Raw genomic sequence first — 21,775 nt, forward strand, 5'->3', positions numbered from 1 at the left:
GATTGCATTTGAGGACACTGGCCTTGTGGGATTCCTGGTATTGGGACACTGAGTAGCAATAAATGGGAAGAGCATGAGGAGTGATTCAAGGGGGGGAAATAAAGAGGGTTTTACAAAGGGAAGGTGGTTGAGGAACAACAGGGCATTATTTGTCATACATGAGAACTGAAGGCAGTCCAGTGAAAAGAACAAGTAGCAGGTTTATTTTAAAATAAACAAGGGGAAGTACTTGTTCACACAATGCATAACTGAATTGTGACTCATTGCTGCAGGATGTTGTGGAGGACAAAAGCCTGCACAGGTTTCAACAAACTCAGGGAGAAGAAGTCCATTGAGAGCTATTGAGTAAGGTAATTCAGATGTTCCCTATAATTCACAGTCCCTAAAGCAGTGGTTGCAGGGATCTAGGCTGGGATGGCATAAGCTGGGAACAGGTAACTCAGTATGTGCTGTATTTCCTACCTCTTCCCTCAGGAATCTGCTTCTTTTCTCTGTCAGAGAGAGCTGTCAGAGGACTTTCTGATCTAGCAGGCATTTATATTTAGCAACACAAGCTTATTTGTCCAAGAAATTGTGTTTGTATTGATGACTTGCCTGTGGGGAAGATTACTATGAGGGGTCTGCTGTAGGTGAGAGATGTGTGTGTGGCTCTTGTATGGAATAAATCCACTGCTCATCTGCTTTGCTTCCAGGCAGTGAAAGGCTGTGGGGAGCACAGTCACAGTGAGGAGTGCTGGTTTTATCACATACTTGGAGTTTTACTGTGAAGGGGAAAGGCAGAGAACTCAACCAAGGACCTGAGTCCAGCTAATTTTACTGGTTTGTTCTCTTCTAAGTCAGTGGAGGAAGCAAAGGTTGTTTTGGAACTTAAATAAGTGATATACGATTGGTTACCTAAATACAGGCAGATGCTCAGTGTTGGAGAGCACTCACAGGACCCTTAACAACAGTTTTGGATAGCTTGGTTTTCCTCCAGCATCTCTGCCTGCTGGCAGGGCCTCAAGTGATCAAATTAGTGGGGAGGTTCTTGTTCCCATGCACTGAGCAGCCTCTCAGGAAGATCACTGCAAATTCCATCTTTGTGTCTATTTAACCTACTTCATCAAATCTACAAGATCTTGTAAGACTTTTATATCTGAAGTTATCTTTGACTGCATGGGGAATGGGGGGATTTGCAACTGGGCTTGAGAAACAGTGAGAATTAAAAAACTGCTGCTTTTATCCTCCTAAAGGAATTTAAGGGTATCAAGGTCCCACTGCAAAGTATGAGTGACACTGGAGAATGGCAGCCAGGTAAGTGCAGGGTTAATAATATTATAACCACCAGAGAAAGCAATTAATATTGTACCAACCCAAACATCCCTGCAGAGCAGGCAGGCTGTCAAAAATATTTTTTCTTTCTGAGTTTCACTTTGTGAGTGAGGTGGAGAGACTGTGATGAAGGTGTGAACAAGTAAAGCTCAGGGCCAAAGTTGAGAATCAAGCAAATGCTCCAGTGAGGTGGCTCTTCTTTCACAGAAGTCTGTGCCATTGCAGTGATGATCTGTAGTAAAATATGTTCTTTTCCTTGGCTCATTGGATGGAGATTACCTGATCCATCCAACTCTAAAAGCATTGAAAATTCATGTTTTTTCCCTATGATTTGCGTTCTCCTGGCCTTATGTGAAGAAAAAAGATCTGCCCATGTTTTATTGGGCTTGTCTCTTCTGTCAGTTCTCTGAAAATATTATAGAAATTTGATCTGGACATGTTTTCCCCTTAAATTCTGGAAAATGTATTAGGTCAGTCAGATAAAAGAAGCTGTACAAATTAGCTATCAGCTGCTAAATACTTGGCAGCCTGGACAATGCCAGTATCAATCAAGTTAACAGTTCAGTGTTTTCCTCATTCTGCTGGATTAAAAAAGTGAATTGCACTGCTCATGTAAGAAACCAGCAGAGTTCATCTTCTCTGTGCTTGGGCTGCTCTTTACCAAGGAGTCCTCAGTAACATTTTGTTTCCAGTTGCTGTGTTGTGGAATTATGGCTATTCCTCTGTGCTGTCTGAGAAGGAGATTTGGTATTCACTGTTTTGGTGAGATGAAAGAAACTGTAGGAAATTCAGCTTGGGTGGATGGGTGGATGGATGGACGGATGGATGGATGGATGGATGGGTGGATGGATGGATGGATGGATGGATGGATGGATGGATGGATGGATGGATGGATGGATGGATGGATGGATGGATGGATGGATGGATGGATGGATGGATGGATGGATGGAGGGAACTCTGGCTGACACTGAATCCATGCTGAATCCCTCAGGTTTTAGTTAAGGGGCCTTTTTGCTTCTTGTTCAATTTCCCTGTTTTAAACCATATGGAATTAACTGCCCTTGGACGAGGGAGGAATGAGGTGAGAAACTCCAGCAGCTTTGTGCTTTTCTTGTCCTGCCAGAGCTGACTTCTGGAAGGGATTACAGGTCTTGCTTTCAGTGGTCCCTTTCCCTGGGCATTATGAAGTGCTGCACTGTCCTGACCCTTGTCTTTAAGTCCCTAAAACAAGAAAATCATTGAAGATACACCCAGTGTCAACAATAGCAGAATTATCTCATCTTAGGCAATTACTACTTGAAAAAAGAATCCCAATCTCTTAGTCCTGCCCTGAAGACAATGGCAGAAAATCTGGTCCTGGCAGAACCAGCAGGAGACTGAGGCTGTCCTGCCCATGCCCTGCTGCTCCCAGGGTGTCTCACGTGCAGCTCCTGACAGCCCAGCACCACAGCAAGGACCTGCCACTGCCAGCTTAGAGCTGGAGACCATCAGCAGGGAGAGGATGTGGGAGGACTGATTTCTTGGAAAGTGTAATCCCCTTTAGCTTTATGCCCTTTCCTACATAAGAAATGCTCCTTAAAACAACAGTTCTACAACCTTCCTTTTTATGCTGTTCACACCAGCAGCACCACAGAATGTCCCTAACAGGACATCCACACTCACAGCTCCCAGCTGGGTTTGAAGAGATCTTGTTCAAAGTGAAAGCTCTTGCTAGACAAACAAAAAGAGGTTTGAGTTAAAGACAAGTGACTTAAGCCATTTGGGAAGCACATATGTGCCTTACCATCTTGCTGATCTGATGGATGGATTGCTTGAAAAGACAGGATGGGAAGGCACAGACTGCTCCTATCTCCCCTTTGCTGCCTCCGGAGCCTGCTCACTCCAACACAGTTTTATGTGCACTGTGAGCACACAAAACCCACAGACAGCACCCCCAGTGACTGGAATGTTGTGCACTGTGCAGAACCCCCAAAGACCCCTCTCCAGCCACCAGTTCCTTGCATCCAGCTGTCCTGTGGCAGCTCTGTGCTGTAAGATGTGCAGGATGCATTATCCCATTGAGTCTTTAGGTTTGCTTCCTCAGGCTACAGCAAGACCCCTTTAATTAGACCTATGTGGTTGTCCTTTCTTAATAGGAAAAAAAAACTCCACTACATTTATTATATTGCTTTTTTTTCTCCAGGATTAAATGTATTTTGTCCTTCCCCATAATGCAGAATTTCACAAATTTGAGCTGACCTGATTGCTTATCCAGTTGCATAATTGTTTCGTCTACAGAAAACTAAATAAAGACTTTCCAGAGATTTTTATTTTGCCATGTTTAAGTAGGTTTGAAGTGCTAGAATTCAACAGAGCTTTAAAAAACCCAAAACCCCCTTATGCTTTGGAAGATGTTAACTTTGGCTCCTATAATGGACTAGCCATAATACTAAACACATGCTGTCATAACATAGGAAAACAGAGACACACTGACTCTTTTTTTTTCCCCCAGTAATTTTGGACATTGTCTCCATGTGTAACTTTATACACAAATAAGAATTCTTTCTCTCTCACTCCACCCATGCATTTTTAATATTCTCTCTGGAAAGGGTTTCCTTAAACACTTCAAGGAAGCTGCTTCTTCTTCAAAGACTTTTTCCTGCCTTCTCACTTAAAACAAGAACTTGGGTGGCCTCTTTTCTGATAAAGGGCGTCATCTCTGTGAGCTTTGGGGTTTCATCTCTCTCTTCCCCTGAGCATCTGTCCTGGCTGATGCCTGCACACAGGGTGAATGAAACAGGTGCTCTAGAAAGACTCCAGGAGAAAATGTTATGCCAGCAATGTTCCTGTAGCAATAACTGCAATGAGCAGAAATTTAGAGCTGCTTTGGCAGCCACACTGATGAGCACTTTGGATCCAGGGACTGCTGCATTTCAGAAATTGATGGTTCTGGAGGAATGTTTTGGAGCCCAGAGAGCTCTGACAATGCCCCAGTCACCTCAGTGCAGTTGTTCCTCTCTCTAGCAGGGCACAATTTGAACAGTGGGTCACTGTCCAACTGGACTTGTCTATCCTTGATTCAAAAGGGCTGGAAAATGAGGGGGTTCAGCAGATAGGATGGGTGGGCATCTGGAGAACATGATGTACAGGGAGGGGCTGGGGGAACTGGGCTTGTTCAGCCTTAAAAAGCAAAACCTGAGGGAGATTTTCCTGCTCTCTTCAGCTACCTTGTGGCAGGGTATTGGAAGATGCAGGAAGACTTTTCCTGGAGGTGCACAGCAATAGGACAAAATACAAATGGACAAAAGGAGGAGAGTAAGAAGCTCACTTGCTAAAGAAAATTACTAAGAGGACTGAGAAGCACTGGGCAAGGCAGAGGATGGGAAATCTCCATCCTGGAAGACAGTAAAAACCTAGACAAGGTCCAGAGAAACCTGTATAGTTGGCCCTGCTTTGAGGAAAGGCCTAAATGATGACAGGCCCCTAGATGACAACTAGGGGTTCCTTCCAACCTGAATTTTTCAATGTTTCTGCAATTTGTCATCTATTATTCCTTTCAATTTTCTTCTGTGTTTGTAGTTTCCTGTGCTGTGCCCAGTCATTTTATTTGAAACATGCATGAGAAACATTTGTCTGGACCAGATTTCAGGATCTACTGAATGAGGATCTTGGGATTAGGCAGAAATGGCCAATATTTCACCTTAACAAATGTCTCCCTTATACATCATGGCTTGCTTGTTTTACTGACATTCCAATATCAAAGAACTCCTGGTGTGATACCAGAGTGGTAAAATAAAAGAATCTGTTACACAGGTAGGTAAGAGGGAAGGAGGCAGTTTCACACAACAGTAGAAGATTCTGGAGAAGTTTCATTAATTCTGCTTTTGTACAAGGGCTTCTCTCCACAGGAGTACAGTTCTTCCTTTTGATTGCTCCAGCACACTACCAAATGTGAAGATAGGGATCTTGAGCCACCTCCCTTAACTTAGTGAAATCTGTGGTCTAATCCAACAGAGTATCAAAAGCACTGAAAGAGCAGAGACCCAGGAGCAGCCTTGTCTCACAGAAGTTGGAGAAAAGAAGAGAATAAAATGGGCTGCCAACATTGCATCCAGGAAGGCCAGGCCTTTTCTGAAAAGAAATCACACAAGGTTCACTCATCTTTTTTATTGCCATTGGTAGGAAATAAGAAAATGTTCCTATTTCTTCTACTTAAATATTTCCAATACATTAATATGAGGATATAGGAGCACAAATTATTCCTATGCTTGCCAAGTACTTTGATATCTCTGGAAAAAAGGGTCTGTGAAGGTTTTAGCCACTATTAATTAACATGACTGTTAATTTTTGCAAAATACTGCCTGCTTGGAATAGTGTGATGTCACTGTAAGTGGTGCAATAGTGCAACATAATCCAGAGCATGGCCTGTGTTTCTCAGGCACATGTGAGACACAAACACACACACACACAGGGCAAGTGCTCTGTGCTCCAGCCATCCCTCCTTCCTACCCTGGCTTCAGAGCAACAAAGGCAATATTCAGGAACCTCAGCTGTTCCAGTGGGCATTTACCATTTCAATAACCAATGGAGGAACTGGTGGGCCAAAGAGATGAGTCAGCAGTAGTGTGTTTGCTCAATCAGTGCCCAACAACTCCTCCATGTGCTCCAACAGTGCTTTATGAGTGAATTGTGCAATTTCCTACTAAGTTTGCACAACACACTTTGTTTTGGGATGCAGACCTGTGGTTTGTGTTGGCTGCATCCAGCCAGGCATTTCAGCATCCCTACAGCACTACAGGAGCTGATGGAAGCGTGTCATTATCACAGCAATGTAACCCCACAGCTCACACAGAAATCCATCATCAGTGCTGGGCACTTGGGCTCCTCAGACAAGGAGCAGATTCTCTGTGTGCAGTCCAGGATCACCAGGTGCTGGGGGAAGAGCAGAAAGAGCTGTGTAAACTTCACCCACATGCAGTGATGAAGCACCTTCCTATATCTGTTAGCCTGAGCCCTTATCCATTTGGGATCCATACTCTGCACCCTGTCAAGAGAGGGGCCTCAGCCCCCTCATGGGCTTTTTCTTAGGGATAAAATCCACTCTTTTCTTTCAAAATATGTGAGGCAGCATCATACTGAGGAGGAAGGTGTATGCATCTTCCATGAGGAATATTCAGAGTGTTGAAGACAGGGGGCAGCCAGCACCTGTCCCTGACTAAGGTCTGGGACAGTCTAAATGACTTTCAACCTAATTTTCAGCCTCTTTCTGGGACTATTCATGCACAACATCTGAAAATCATCTGCACAAGCAGATGAGCAGGAACAAAGTTTATACTACAGGATTCCTGACTCTGAAGGCACTACCATGATATTGTACTTGCTCTCTTCCTGACAAAATGTATCTTGAATAGCTCTCAGGTGGGAGGGACATTCTCTTTGAGGACATGGTGCCTTAGACCAAGAGGTCTAAGGAGAAATGTTGGCCCTGGTAGCTCTGAGCATGGCATGGTGTCCATCAGCAGCTTGATGAAGAGGATGACCACGTGCAGTGCTCAGATCCAGGCCTTGTCCTATTTACTCACAGACAGTGATCATTTAGCTCACACTACAGACTCATACATCTATGTAAGGATGTGCTGTGTTCACCTCACAGTCTACCAAGGTCCCTTGGGAGATGTTCTGTTTCTGCTACACTTCCTCCCAGATAATGATTGACATATTTTCTTTATTTCTCTTTAGTATTTACATCTGATGGGTGATAACAGGTAAAGAAATGCTGGCACAGCTATGGGCACAAACTCTCCCCCATACAAATGTAATCAGCATTTCAGGTTATAAAGTCTTTGATGACAGACAGTACCTTTCTTGTGGACAGAAAGGTGCTTTCTAGCCATACCAGTCTGAACCCCCACATGCTAAGTACAACCCTGATCTCTATCCCTGTCTCTCAAGTTAGAAGCTTGGGCATGTTTCACCTCTGAAATTCCTGGAGCAAAACCTTCAGGCCCTGCTCTGCTGTGATTGCTGCATGTCCAGAGAGCTCAGCTGGGCAAGACTCTGCTCAGGTGGAGCCCAGAGGCAGCAGAGTGGTGGTGGATCTGTCTCTGCAGCACAGATGTCAGCATGGAGAGGCCAAATCTGAAAATCGCTACAATTGCTTCATAAACAACATGGAGGATAATTAATGACCCCATTATAAAGGCACAGCTATGGAAACAATTGCAATTTGACTTTTGGCAGACATTTTTGGCAGAACTGATATGAAATACTGGGGAGGGCCTCACAGGATTGGGATCTGTTTGCTGCACACAGAATTTGCCTGTCAATTCCTGGGGAAGCTGAGGGGCAGAATCACAGAATGGGTAAGGCTGAACTATCCCACAGAGATGGACAACATTCCTTCCACGTCTGCCAAGAACTCCGTTTCTCTTCCTTGAACTCACTTCAGCTGCAGTCCCTTCAGCCCCACACTGTGTGCTGTATTTCCTTCCCACGTTTCACAAGTTAAGTTGCATGACTAATTTGATAGACTCTCTGACTGCTTTACCCTTGTAATCCAAGGACAACAATTCCAAGTGCCTTGACATTTCAGGTGCTTCTTGGAATTTTTAGGATTTCAGATCAAGATCCATTGAAAAACTCAGTCCCTTCAGTCTTTTCATGCTCAGAAGCCTCAGCCTTCTGATGCATTTTGCATTGTAGGTCCTAAGTGATTTGCTGTCTCATTAAAAAAAAACTAAACAAAACACAAACAAACCAACAAAACAGGAAAAAAATAAATTAAAATGATGCTTATGTGTCTAGGCAAGGAAATGACACACATCCACCTCCTTTCTCAAGCAAACAAACAGCTTCAGAGTGGTTATTTGAGTCACAGCTGCCTGAGGAGAGCTGAGTGCTGAGCTCCAGCCTCGCTCACTCAGGACATCAGAGGGATGCTGCCCCTTGTTTTAACCAGCAAGCAGAGCTGGTCCAGAGGCAGTCTGACCACACAAAGACACAAATCTGCCTGTCACTTCATTCTGCACAAGCCCATATTTCAAGTAACTGTCCACAAAAGCCACTGCAGCCACAGCAACATTTTTTAAACAAACTGCTCCTTGATGTAGTTTTTGATGTATTTATGTAACCTCTTCTTAGGCAAGTGTAGGGGGGTGTGTCTCTAGGGCTAGAATTTAAATGTGCATATTACACACTGATAAATATATAAAGATATAGATAGAGGTACAGGCATGTAATGCAGAATTATGGTGATGCTCTGTAAGAGTTCTGTGAACTCTAGGTGGCCCTATCTAGAGAAGGCCAAGTCACCCCATTTCCAGCTCAGCCACCAGCCTGGCAGCAGACTAACCCAGCAGAAAGACAGAGAATCTTTTTCTTCACTGTTAGAAAGCTGATCTGGCTGGTGGGAAAGCCCAGTGAATGTAAGAGCAAGCTAGAGGGAGCAGACAGACTGGAGGGAGAGACATTGCTCTTTCAGCATCTTTTGGTGAGATCAATTCAGTGCATCCACAGCCCCTGGAAAAGCCTTTTTCTGTCTCTCTTGACTGTGGAAAGAGCCCAGAGAAACAAGTCTTCCCTGTCTCAGCCTTACTAAATACCCCTCACATTGCTTACACCAATTTAGGTGTACCTAATTGTACACCACATTGCTTACACTGATTTAGGACAGCTTGACTAAACAGATCGTGGGACTGATTAAAGCCAATCCATGGAATTTGGGATGCATGAATTTCCACAGTTCAGCCACATCAGTGGGCTTTGATTTCCTCCCTGTTCTTGCCCTCTTCTTCAACCTGTCCGAAGGAGCGTTGCGTGGCCCTGCAGCTTGAGGGTTCTTCAAGCTGTTTCTGTTGTTTGAAGACAACTTGTAACTTGGGAGGGTTTCAGAGGAACAGCTCAGAGAGAATATTAACACACTTCACAGGGGAATTATGTGGCTGTGACAGCGAGAACAGCTTGGACATTTCACCCCAGGCCTCTCTCAAGTCGGAAGATAAGAGCACAATCCCCCCAAGGCAAAATATCATAATGTTTCTTACTTGACACCCTGTACCCATGAAAAATGACTTTCAAAACTGCTCAAATAATATGAAAATAAATATTAGAGGTTCTTCTAACATGTATTTTCTTTAAGATTAATATTTTGCAACTTTATATATACACTGTGAATAATTTAGTCTGATTATTTGAACTGCCACAAACCCCCCTACTCTTTAGCACTATAAATCCACATCATAAATGTAAAAATCTGAACCTCAACTTGCAAATCTATAAAATAACTTGATTCATTTTTGTATTACAGAACAATTAATTAGGGAAAACTTTGGATTAATTGAAACAATGTTTGATGTGAATTTATCATGCAATTATTTCATACGTTGTATTAGAGTAAATTGTTGCCTAAGAGAAGGGAAGAATGTTTTAGGACAGACTTTGTAAATCTTTTCCTGATTTTAACTATTCCAAAGTTGTGACTATTCTAGTAGAAAATCTGAGCAAATGAAGGAAGGGTTTTTACTGAAACACACAAGGAAGAGATCTGTAGCCACAGAACAGACAGAGTATTCTCAAGTCTTTGGCTGAGCCTTGTGTCTTAGTGTCAGGGGCTGCAGAACTGATCTCTAGAAAGCACAGTTGTAAAATCATGGATTCTGTGTCTTGTTGAGAAAATTTCTTCACTTCCTGGGAAAATCATAGAGATAGAGAGGGGTATAGTGCCAGAGCCAGGCTTCACTTATGTACACAATATTTCTGCTGGTTGTAATTGGTTCAAGACTCTATCCATGTTATCCATGTCTATCCAGACATTTGAAATCAGTAATTTGGTCTGGTTTACTGAATGTTGAAATCCTTGCAGGCAATGATGCCAAATTAGCTAAGATTCTGCAGATTTTTTTGGGATATGGTAGAAGAAAAGGGTAAAAATAACTAAAACCAGGACAGAAGAGACCCCTGCCTTACACAGAGTACTCCTAATGGCAGACTGCTGGCCTGGCTATCTGAGGATTGAGGTCAAAGCATCTATTTATGCCCGTGGCTGAACCACCATCTCATGGACAGTTAAGTTTGAGAAGAGGAACAAGTGATGGGTAATCATGTTTTTACCCTCATAAGGGAAAGAACCTCCTGCAGCCCACGCTGAGGGTGGACTGACACTGAGGGACACAGGGCATGGCTGGGCTCACGGTGTCCTTGTGCAGAGCTGGGTGAAACCTGGGCAGCAGATCACTGCAGTGTGCACAAGGAGTGATCCACCAGCAGCCACATGCTCCTGCTGAGCAGATGGAGCACAGATCCTCCCCAGACCTGCAGCTCATGCTCTGCTGGGTGAGCAAAATCCCCAATGTGAGAGGCAAACAAATGCACACGCTCCAGCTGAGCTAACCTGTCTGCCCAGTGGTGGCCAAGCCTTGCTCAGTGAATCAGCAGGAGGGAGGGATGGCTACTGGATCCAGCTCTTTGGATGCTTGTGACCTAAGAGCAGCAGATTTTGGCATGTGGCTCACAGCTCAGAGAGCTCCCACCACCGTGGCTCCACGGCTAAGCTGGCATTTCCTGTACACCACTGACATTTCCCTTGCAGTACCAACATGTCCCTTGCAGAATAGTGTCTGAGGATTGGTTTCAGTCTGTGCAACCACCTGGGATGCTTTTTCCTGTATTACAGGCTCCACTTTGCTGCTTTTCTCTTCCCCCAGCATATTGGCCTTTCCAATACTCAGCAGTCCTGCAATGAGATTTTCTCGCCATAACTTGTCCCCCTGGGGTAGTACTGAAAACAGGATGCTGTAACACACACAAAAAACACCTTCAGTCTCTGCTGAAGGCTGAGGGAAATTGCACTACTGTCCTCCACGAGGCTCCAGCCTGGAAAGCAGCAGCTTGGAGCTGGCTGTGGCTGGGAAGGGCCCCCTGCAGCAGAGCTGATCCTGATGCAGTGACTGCATGCATTTCCCATCTAATGTCACTGACTTCCAAGCCTCTCCTTGGGGCTCTCTGGAAGTTGCTTTGTGCTGCCACAGCCCTTCATGCAGATGTTGTCAAATGAATTCACAGCCCTTACTGGCTTAGTGAGGAGCTCTCATTAACTGGAACTAAATTTAGCCCAGCTCTTCGGTGTGGAAAGATGCTGTATAGAAATGCAAAATGAATACATTAAAAATTAAACAAGGAAAGATCTAAAATACTAACCTTACCACAATATATTCGGTTCAGTCTTCTCTGTAGTCTCAATATTTTTGCCAACTAGCTCTTCTATATAAATTTATATAAATATGGAAGCCTTGGTGTCATTATTTCAAAAGAGAGGACCCAAATCTTTTTTTCCAGTTATAGCAATAAACTGATCTCACTGACTGTGCACATCCAGGTGTTAGCAATAAACTCAAAAATCTGAGGTGTTCTAGCCACCTTATTCTGCAAGGTTCCACTCCTAAACAGCACATCTAAATGGGCTGTAGGAAAAGAGCAACTGGTGAATAGACTGACAGGCTAGTCTATGGCTAAGTATTTCATAAAATTTAATGGCTCACTAGATTTACTTTGAAAGAGCGTTTTATTTAACAAAATGCCTTTTCTTGACATGATCCTATCCATATATAACTTACGTTTTTCCCTGGCACCTTCGTACCCTTGTAAATCATGTCTGTACTCAAGCTAATAATAAATTTATAAGCTCTTATACAATATTCAAAAATGGAAAATTAATATAACGTGTGATTGAACTTCTCTACAAGTGTTTTTTCTTTTAAAAAATGAACTATTGGTGTGTCTGTGCATCCCAAGCAGACATTTTGCTGTATTATTAATTGACATGAACTGTGTGCTTTGATGTCTGAATTGAACAGCCTTTTACTGCAACTGTTTCCTTTAATGTAGAATGTGTGTGGCATGAGTCTCATTGCTAATTGCAACCTTATGATAATATTCTGCAGAGTCCTGCTGACCTCATTTACAATAGCATAAAAGCCGAGGCCAGCTGCTAATAGACTCATGCTAAGCCTTTTCTCTTTGGTGGGTTTTTTTAGCATAAATAGAAATGAACAAAATTTAAATCTTAAAATGCAAGTCCTTGGGCACTGGGGAGAGTTTGGGTCTAGATCCAAGCTTTGAATTTCCAGGCCAGACCCAGGTGCTGCAGCAGAGGTTCCCTGCTTTTGCCGCTGATTTGTTTTGCTCTCAGAAATGTGACCTCAGCATGCAGTGATATAAACCATTAAATAAAACACATGCTGCCCTCTTCCAGCTGGAGCTGTGATAGCGTCCTGAGCACAGGAGGGATTGGCTGTGTTCTCTCCTCTGCCCTCTTTTGATTTGGCTGTAACTTGTCCAGCCTGATATTTATGGCGTTACCGACACGGAGCTGGGAGCAGCCGCCTTTCCCCAGCCAGCTCCTGGCTGTCAGCTCCTGCCTCGGAGGTTTAAACACTTCTCTCTTTGCAAAAACAACTGCCCTGTGATCCTTTTAGTGGTATTTAGTTTTACCACTTCCAATATAGACAAAATGAGGCTAAAGCCTGACTTCTTATGAACTGTGTGCTGCAGAGGGCATCTGGAAACACGACTCAAGGAGGTGCTTGAGTAAGTTTTTAATGCAGTCCATGCAATGCAGGCACAGTTCTAAAACAATTATAGTGTGGGACACACTGTTTTTAGCTGTGAGGGCTGGGGATAGACAAGGTGAGAGCACATGAAGGATGTCAGTAGCAAGGATGGGAAAGAAGGACTTGTTCCCACAGACCTTTCCAACATTCCCAGGCACACAGGGTATCATTCCTGGGGTTGTCCTGTGCCCAGGACAGGAGCTGGACTCGATGATCCTTGTGGTTCCCTTTTATCTCAGGATATTGTATGATTCTGTGGTTATGTGGCAGCCTGCCTGGCTGCTTTGGGCTCACCTGCATCCCAACGTGATGGACTTACTGCAGCTTCACCAGCTGCCATCTGTCACCTGTCCTAGCCCTGGGACACACATTCTACCTCACCCAGCTATGTTTGAGATAGCACATTCCCACCTCCCAGGGGCATACGCATGCAGAGCAGGGGTCTGGAAGTACAGGAGGCAGTTTTCTTCAGCTTCAGAAATTGCCACCTGTTATATTTGACAGCCAAGCCCTTGCCTGTTGTCTGTACTGCAGGCATACTGCTTTACTGGAGATCCTCTGGTAAGAAAGGCAGGTGACTGTCTTACACACATATGCAAAGTTTAAACAAATTCTGTCTTTTTGCTATTTAATTCCACAGAGTTTTTTTCCTGCAAGGGTTTCAGAATCATAGAACGGGTAAAATTGGAAGAGACCACGTTGGGAATTTTGGTCCAACTTCCCTGTTCAAGCAAGACCATCCCAGAGCACACAGCACAGGATTGCATCCAGATGGTGCTTGAGGATCTCCATTGAGAGACACTCCACACCTCCTCTGGGCATCTGTTCCAGTGCATGGTCACTGCACAGTAAAGAAGTTCAGGTGGAACTCCTGTGCATCCGTCTCTGCCCATTGCCTCTTGTCCCATAGCTTGGCACCGCCAAGCAGAGCCTGGTGCATCCTCTTTCCACCTTCAAATACTGATGGGCATTGATGAGACCCCCTCTCAGCCACCTCCTTCCAAGGCAGGACAGGCCCAGATCCCTCAGCCTTTTCTTATGAGAGAGATCTCCATCCCTTCATCATCTCTGTCACCCTCTGCTGGACCCGCTCCAGGAGCTCCATGCCTCTCCTCTCCTGAGGAGCCCAGATTTGGACAAAGCACTCCACACGCACCTCACCAGGGCTGAGGAGAGGGGCAGGATCACCTTCCTGACCTTCTGCCACTGCTCTTCCTAAAGCTCCCCAGGACCCCACTGGCCTTCTTGGCCACAAGGGCTCACTGTTTGGACAGCTTGTTGTCCACTGGGACACCCAGGTCCTTCTCCACAGAGCTTCACCCCCAGCCTGTGCTGGTACCCGGGGTTGTTCTTGCCCAGGTGCAGGACCTGCATTTGTATTTGTTGAATTTCAGCAGGTTCTTCTCTGCCCATCTCTCCAGCCTGTTGAGGTCTTTCTGAAGGGCTGCACAGCCCTCTGGGGTCTTGGCCACTCCTCCCAGCATGGGAGGATGGCATGTATTTTTCATTCATACTGCAGTGCTACATTTTAAGCAATAAAATGACCCCTTTACTGACAAATTAATTTCACAGGGTTTGGAACATGGAGACATCCATGAGGGACTTCATGTCTACTTTTAGGGGCAGCTAATTTAAACCATCTTTAAAGGTATTTCCTGCTGTGCAAGGCAGAGTGCTGATGTTTCCCCCATGTAAAGTGCAGTGATGACCACTAGTGCACCAAGCTTACAGCCTCTGCAGAGCTCACTTGCAGAATTAAGAAGCAAAATCCTTGTAATTAAGGAGCTACAAAGATGCTAATTATCATGATTTTGTGTTCTTTCACGTGCTGCTTGAAGTGGGGACTTGAGTTTTTAAAATATTTTTATGCTAATGCTTTATTTGATTTTTTTTTCCTAGAGATTTGCTAAGTGTCAAATGTAATGACTTCAAGTTGAAGCACAGCACCTCTAATGGAGTGTGTGACCTTTCCACAACCTCACTGAACAGCACCGACGAAATTTCCAGGCAAGCTAATTAATACACTGGTACAGCACCAGGCGGGTGCACCTCTAGCAGCTTAACTCTCAGCTGAGAGGATGAAATCCTCCTGCCCTCCCCACACCCACAGCTCACTAACAATGATGGATTTGGGACCTAATCAGGCATTAAAACAGAGGATTAGTGAGCTGCAGACCACAGCGATCACGGCTCAGTTTGCAGGGCATGCAGGGGACTGGCAAAAATTGCCAAGCATGCTCCCAGTAAATTAATATCTCTGTACCTGAAAAACCTCTGTGAGCAGCAGAGACTGTGGGGTTAAATATATAAATGTGATGGTTTTGAAAGATCAGCGGAAAAGGCAGCACAGAACAGGAGCTTAATGGGAAATTTTAATAGAGGAGCAGGTATAGGTAGGTGAGTGGTGAAGCTCAAATACAATCCAAGTGTGGTACCACATCCCACTGTCTTACATTTAAACAACCCCCTTTGTAAAAATGTGGCTTATGTAGCAGGTTCAGGGAGTGAACTTTCCCCTGTGTCCAGAAAAGGTACCACAAGGAGAATATATGCTCCTAGTTCTTCTGCTTTGACTACACTCAAGGCAAGGAGAAATTGAAGTAGGAAAAGAACACAGCATTAAGAGAAGCAGAAGTTGGAGGTTTCAGAGCTAAAAGAAATGTATAATTGTCTGCTTTAGGATCCTTTTCTTGGCTGAGTTGATCATAAGAAGCAAGATATTTAGATGGCCATTGCTATGTGTACAACTATAAATAATTTGGTGCAATAAGTACTGGGCTTGCACATCAATCCTGGCAGGTGCTGAACTCCCTCCACCTCTGGCTCCTGCCACAGGCCTTCCTGTGGGATGTGTGTGCAGCAGCCTGGTGGCTCTGGAGGAGGACACTGTTGCCAGGCTGTGTCACCTCTCCAGAGCCTCTAGAAGCCAGTCTGGCACCTTGGATATCTGCCAGCCCTGCCGTATGAGGGAAGGAGCCATCCCACCATTTGCTTTACACAAACATGGCAATGTTTGCTGCATGGCTTTGAGGCAGAGACATCCATCCTGGAGCAGGGCTGGGCAGGCAGATCTGATCATTGTTGGTATTTTCATGTAGCTGCTGTGTGAATTATTTCTCCTGCAGCTCATAGCCCCTGTGAAATTGCTTTTAGAGGTGTGCCAGCACTCCTGGGCAGTCTGGTGACATTTATCACTTCCCTGCAGATCTGAGCCCAAAGCTGTAATTCCTTCAGAAACTTTGCCCTCCCACCAAGCAACCTGTATAGAAAAGCAGTACTCACTGTGTTGGAAACTGAAGTGTGGATACAGGGTGGTGGGTTCCAGCTAATGAGGGGAGGGGGTGAAAAAGGCATCTTACAGAATGGCATTGAGGAGATCTGTGGATCCAAGAATAGCACCCTGGAGCCACATCAAGGCACTGTCACTTCTCCAGGGCCTCCAGCATGGTGCCAGAGCCCCTGTGAGCAGCTGCTGCTGTGCTGTGCTCTCATAGCAGGTGTGTGTCTGCCGTGCTCTCAGTGCAGTGTAAAAGGACTTCAAGAGGATCACCTTTGTTCTCTGAAATCTGTTTCTGGCCAGTGCTCTCATACAGTCATAACATTAGCAATCTCCTGCCTCTACCAGCAAATTATTCTGCTACCCAGGAAACCTTTGTCCCTGTCATGTCCTGCTCACTGAATAAAAAGCACCACCACTTCCATCAGGGCCCAAGTCTCAGCTCTCTGAGTTTCCAGGAGGATGAAGGCAGAAGAGAGAACAGTTGGCAAATGGATGGTAAGAAAAAGATCTGATAAAATAATTGAGGGATTCAGCAAGTGGGACTGACAACAGAAGGGAAAGCAGCTGAAGAGAGGGAAGGATTTCAAGTTAGAAGTGTCACTGGATGATGAAGTGGTGGCAGAGTGGAAGGCGGGCAAATGCTGGCAAGCAGGAAGGCGCCTGTGGCACTTGGCCCTTTTCATACAGGCACAAACCCCACTTTGGGATCTTGTGGGAGCTCTGAATGGTTCGAGAGTCTTCTTTTAGCACATGTGCTATGTGAATTGCTGGAAGATCCCAAAGTAGTGCTGCCCACTGGATTTGGAAGATGATGTTTTGTTAAGTGCCAGGGTGGAACGGTGTTTCACTGCCTTTCCCCAGTTTGTGCTCCCCAAAATCACTCTGAGAACCAGACTGTCAAAGAAAGTGTGAGCTTTGCTTTGGAGCCACAATGGTGGGCAAACAAAAACGCTGAAGGCAGCCACTGAACACAGGGCACTGATGCCTCTTGCACATCTTGCTTTTTTCAGAGGTGGATTACAGCTCCTGTATCTTTCACACCTGGGACAAGGACATAAAGTACATCTTCCACCTCCTGCACAGGATGTCACTTTCTTCACGGGCAGGTCCTTCCTCACTGACAGCCCATCAGTGAAGGGGTCCCGTGGGATGGATTTTCCTTGGTCAGCACATAAAGCAGGCGATCCAATACCTCTTTAAAGTGGAGTGTAGAGGGGATTGATCACTTCCCCCGCTCGGGAGAACTGACAGATGTGTTGTGTGCACGAAAGAGAGACAAGGGAGAGCTGCCATCTGCTGTTGGAAAAATCCTGGTTCATCTTTTAGCCCAGGCATTGCTGAGAGCTGCAGGTGGCTCCTTCGTGCCGGTGGCTCCCATCACGCTGGGTTAGCACACAGAGCAATATTCCACAGGGGAAACTGGAATCCGCACCCGCCGTGCTCCGGGGAGGAGAAGAGTTTGCCCTGAAGGGCTCTGTTCTCATGTGTAAATCAGGAAGAAGAGGATGGATTTACTGACCTTTCAAATCATCCATACCAGCAGCAAGCAAAGAGGGAAGAGGGTATGGCAAACCCACTGTGCCTCCAGGAGGGACTTCAGTGGAAAAATGGACCACATCTTCAAATGTGAGCCACAGATAGTCAATTAGATCAGTATTTAGACCTGATCTCTGCAGTGGATTTTCAAAGAGCTGAGCATTCTGTATTATCATGGAAACAAAAGAATTGGTGATGTCCTACACTTCTAAACTCCGGATACTTTAAAAAAACCCATTAATCATTAACTGAAAACACCTCATTTATTGAATTGCCATTTTGAGTCACTCAAAATTATTTATTTGCTTTTGAAAACATGCTTACTTCTATTTTCTAAATGACATTTTATATCAGTTCAGCTAAATTGAACTGTATTATTTTTACAAGAAAAGACATCCAAGTATTTAATACAAATTAAAGAAAATATTTCAATCCTTTAAATAGCAAGTTAATCTTGTTTAAATCTTCAACTATGAAAACTTAAATTTGAAAACAGGTTTGAAAATTCTGAAAAAGTATCCCTTGCTTACTTTTTTTTCCAAAAGAAAAAATGAATGAAGAAAAAAGCAATCCATAAAAAACAATTCTGATCATTTACAAGGGAACCACACAATTCAATAATTCACATCTTTCATAAGCAAACACAAATTTGTAATACAGCAGCATGGTGCTGATTTGATCTGAAAGTAAACACTTTTCAGTTATGATGTTGAATGTTTTCACTGCAAATTGGTATTTCTTTAAAGGATAAAAAGAAAAATATAATAATTGTAGAGTATGTGTACTAAACTCAAATGATTTTCCAGTAGGGATGCTGGCAAGAGCAGTAATAATAGTTTAAGACAAGTATTCAGTCAATTCAGTTGTTTGCTTTGGCCAATTTTTGAGTAATGATATTCTACTCTGGTGGATACATACCTGTGTGTATAAATATAAGCTTATAGTCCATGTCTGAAGCTTTTGACCTCTTTACCTTTTAAATAATGATCAAATTATTAAAAAAAAAAAAAAAAAAAAAAAGAAAAAAAAAGCAAACCAAACCTTCATGGTGATAGTTCAAAAGGAAAATATTGATTTAATGCAGTAATTATGCACAAGGCCTGGTCTGACAAAACTACAGAATTCTTTTTTTCCCTCAAACAGATAACAGGAATTTTATCCCGCTATATTTAGGAGGGAAAAAAAATCTTAATCCAACTGTGTTGATGCTTCTAACTTCAACCAGTGCCATTTAAAGCAGGAGCTGGTGGCCCCAGCAGCACCTGCCACATGCTCAGCTGAGCCCACAGGACTGAATTCAGACGAGGGCAGGTGAAATCCACTTTGCAGGGCAGCTGTACTCTACACCATCTCCTTTTGAAATGAAAACCTTCCAAAACCACACCAGTACAGGTTTTTCTCGTGTTTGTGTGGGCTTTCAGCTGGGAGCAGAAGGCAGCAGTGGTTACACCCAGCAGATGCTGCAGCCACTGCAGGGACTCAGGGCTAGCAACTGCTTTTCCCAAGGTGGGCTCTAAGGTGTGCTGGAGACACAAACAACAGCCTGACGTGGGCAGCCCTTCACAGAGTTTCTGGTGCTACTCTGGGGAGAAGCTGGAGCTTTCTTCTGTTCCCACACCGGTGTCTAAGGCCTGTGGCAGCTTCTGGAGATCCCCAGCCCTCCCACAGCTCCTGCTCTGCTGCAGAGACACCTGGAACTGGGCAGGGTTCGCAAACCACAGCAGCCCTTTCCCTCCAGATGCAAAGCGTGGCAGAGGAGAGGAGCACCCCAGCCTTTGTGCCGTCTGTTTGTGGCCTTTCCCTCCGAGAAGACAAAGGTGGAAGTGTAAAGCCGAGCAAAGTGATATCATTAAAAGAAAAAAAAAAAAGAAAGAAAAAGAAAAAGAAAAAGAAAAAGAAAAAGAAAAAGAAAAAGAAAAAGAAAAAGAAAAAGAAAAAGAAAAAGAAAAAGAAAAAGAAAAAGAAAAAGAAAAAGAAAAAGAAAAAAGCAAATAAAAGAAAAAGAAAAAAGAAAAAAGAAAAGAAAAGAAAAGAAAAGAAAAGAAAAGAAAAGAAAAGAAAAGAAAAGAAAAGAAAAGAAAAGAAAAGAAAAGAAAAGAAAAGAAAAGAAAAGAAAAGAAAAGAAAAAGAAAAAAGAAAAAAAAGAAAAAAAGAAAAAAAAAAAAAAAACAAAAAAAAGCTGATCTCCCCTCAAAACTGGAGAGAGCGCTGGAGGCCCGGAGGTCCCCGGGGCACACAGCAGCAGCAGCAGGGGCGGTGCCGGTGCCGGGCGCTTTGGGGCTGAATCACAGCCCGGCCCGGCCGGTCGGATATCCTGAGAGCTGCAGGCTGCCGCGGGATGGCCACGCAGGGCAGGAAACCGCTCCGAAGCAGAGAGAAAACAAATTTTTAAAAACCCTTTCAGACGGTTGCCAATAAAGTTTCTTTGGCTCTGCGTCTGGGCATCGCTCCCAAATCCAGCCTCTCGCCCAGGATAAAGCACTACAGCCTGGAATGAGAGTCAGATGCGTGGGAGCAGTGCATGTGTCTGTGTCTGGGCTGGAAAACATATGTATGTAGTGCCTAGAGAAAGCTTTTTACTTTGGGCCTTCCTCCAGAAAACCTCTTTCCTTGCTTTTACAACTGTCCCCTGTTCCTTGGGACTATCCAGATGTTTAACCCAGCCTGAGGACAGGGAGCTGAGGAGTTTTCTCTGTGTCATTCCCCCTGACCCCCAGGCCTGGGAGCAGCCAGCCCACACCTCTGTTCCTGCGAGGTGGGTGGGATGGGATGGGATGGGATGGGATGGGATGGGATGGGATGGGATGGGATGGGATGGGATGGGATGGGATGGGATGGGATGGGATGGGATGGGATGGGATGGGATGGGATGGGATGGTCACCCAGGCTGTATAGTGACCTGTGTGCAGCACTGGACCCACAGCTCCTGGCTTTCCCTCTTGGGTGGGGATCAGGACTCAGCAGAGAGGGAGGACAGCCAAAAACCTTGGAGGGCAAAAGAAGAGAGGAAGGAAGAGGGTTGTTGCTGGTCTGTTTCTACTATTTTATCCTGAGGTTCTGTTAATGGGTGGACTGATTGCCACTTTTGTAAAATCCATCTCCTGAAACTTTGCAACTATGTGGGAATTTTAGCTAGCCTGAAATGAAAGGCAAATAGGAACACCACCATCAAACCGTGAATCCTTAGCCTGCCAGGCTGCAGCAAGAAGCCGGAGGAGGGGGGGAAAAAAGTGAACGTTTTTCTTTTTAACACCACAGTTTGAACCCCAGCCTCTTCCCGGCGGCCAGGGCGGCTGTAACCCGAGGGACGCGGCTGCGAACGAGGCCCCGCGGCGAGGATGGAGAGGCGCTGGTCGGGGGGAGACAGCGGGCGCTGAGGACGAGCGGAGCCTCCCTGCCCTCCCCGGGGCGGAGGGAACGGAGGGACCGAGGGCTCGGCTGTCCCCGGGCGGTGCCGGCCCCGGCCCGCCCCGCACACCTCGGCCCGCCCCCGGCGACCTGCGGCGGCCGTGGGGCCGCTCCGTGAGGCGGCTCCGGTGAGGTTGTTCCGGCGGGGCCGCTCCGTGAGGCGGCTCCGTGAGGCTGTCCTGGCTCCTCCCGGCCAGGTGCCATCGCGGGCGGAGCAGCCGCCGCCGCCCCGGGTGAGGCGCCCGCGGCTCCGGACCGCGTCCCCCGCCCCGTCCCTGCCGGGGCTCCGCCGTGTCCCTGAGGGCAGGAGAGGGACCTGCCGCACCCCTGCTCTGTGCCCGGCCCGCCCGCCAAGGAAACCCGGGGATAAAACACACATTTGGTTCTGTTAAGCACCGAGCGGCAGGTCGGTGAGGAGCGCGTGTAGTGAGTGCTTTGTAACCCGCCCCCCAAAACAGCTGGGGAAAGTGCAGGAGGAGATGGGGCTGATCTAGCATGATCAATGCAGCGCTATCTGTGCCATTTACAGATGCCAAACTGAATTTATTTGATCTGCCTCAGTTACCTAAATAGTTGGAAATACTGTATTTTTTCAGGATTCTAGTCGTTGGGATGGAGCAGCCTGTGCAGAAATAGCATTATTTGAGTGTGCATA

At 45.4% G+C, this 21,775-nt stretch overlaps 1 protein-coding gene across 4 annotated transcripts in view; it reads left to right on the forward strand.

Moving 5' to 3' along the window:
- Positions 1 to 327: 327 nt before the first annotated feature.
- Positions 328 to 21,775, forward strand: part of CLBA1 (clathrin binding box of aftiphilin containing 1) — a 30,901-nt gene continuing 9,453 nt past the window's right edge. For 2 of the 4 annotated variants that reach the window (XM_063399492.1, XM_063399495.1), the window contains exon 1: positions 21,389 to 21,526. The gene's annotated coding sequence lies outside the window, so the exon portion shown is untranslated. Of the gene's footprint in view, positions 351 to 21,388; positions 21,527 to 21,775 lie in introns of those variants that run through there. The other 2 variants (XM_063399494.1, XM_063399493.1) reach the window with 2 other exon arrangements.

Source organism: Prinia subflava, chromosome 5 (assembly GCF_021018805.1).
Source record: "Prinia subflava isolate CZ2003 ecotype Zambia chromosome 5, Cam_Psub_1.2, whole genome shotgun sequence".
NCBI classification, from domain to species: domain Eukaryota; kingdom Metazoa; phylum Chordata; class Aves; order Passeriformes; family Cisticolidae; genus Prinia; species Prinia subflava.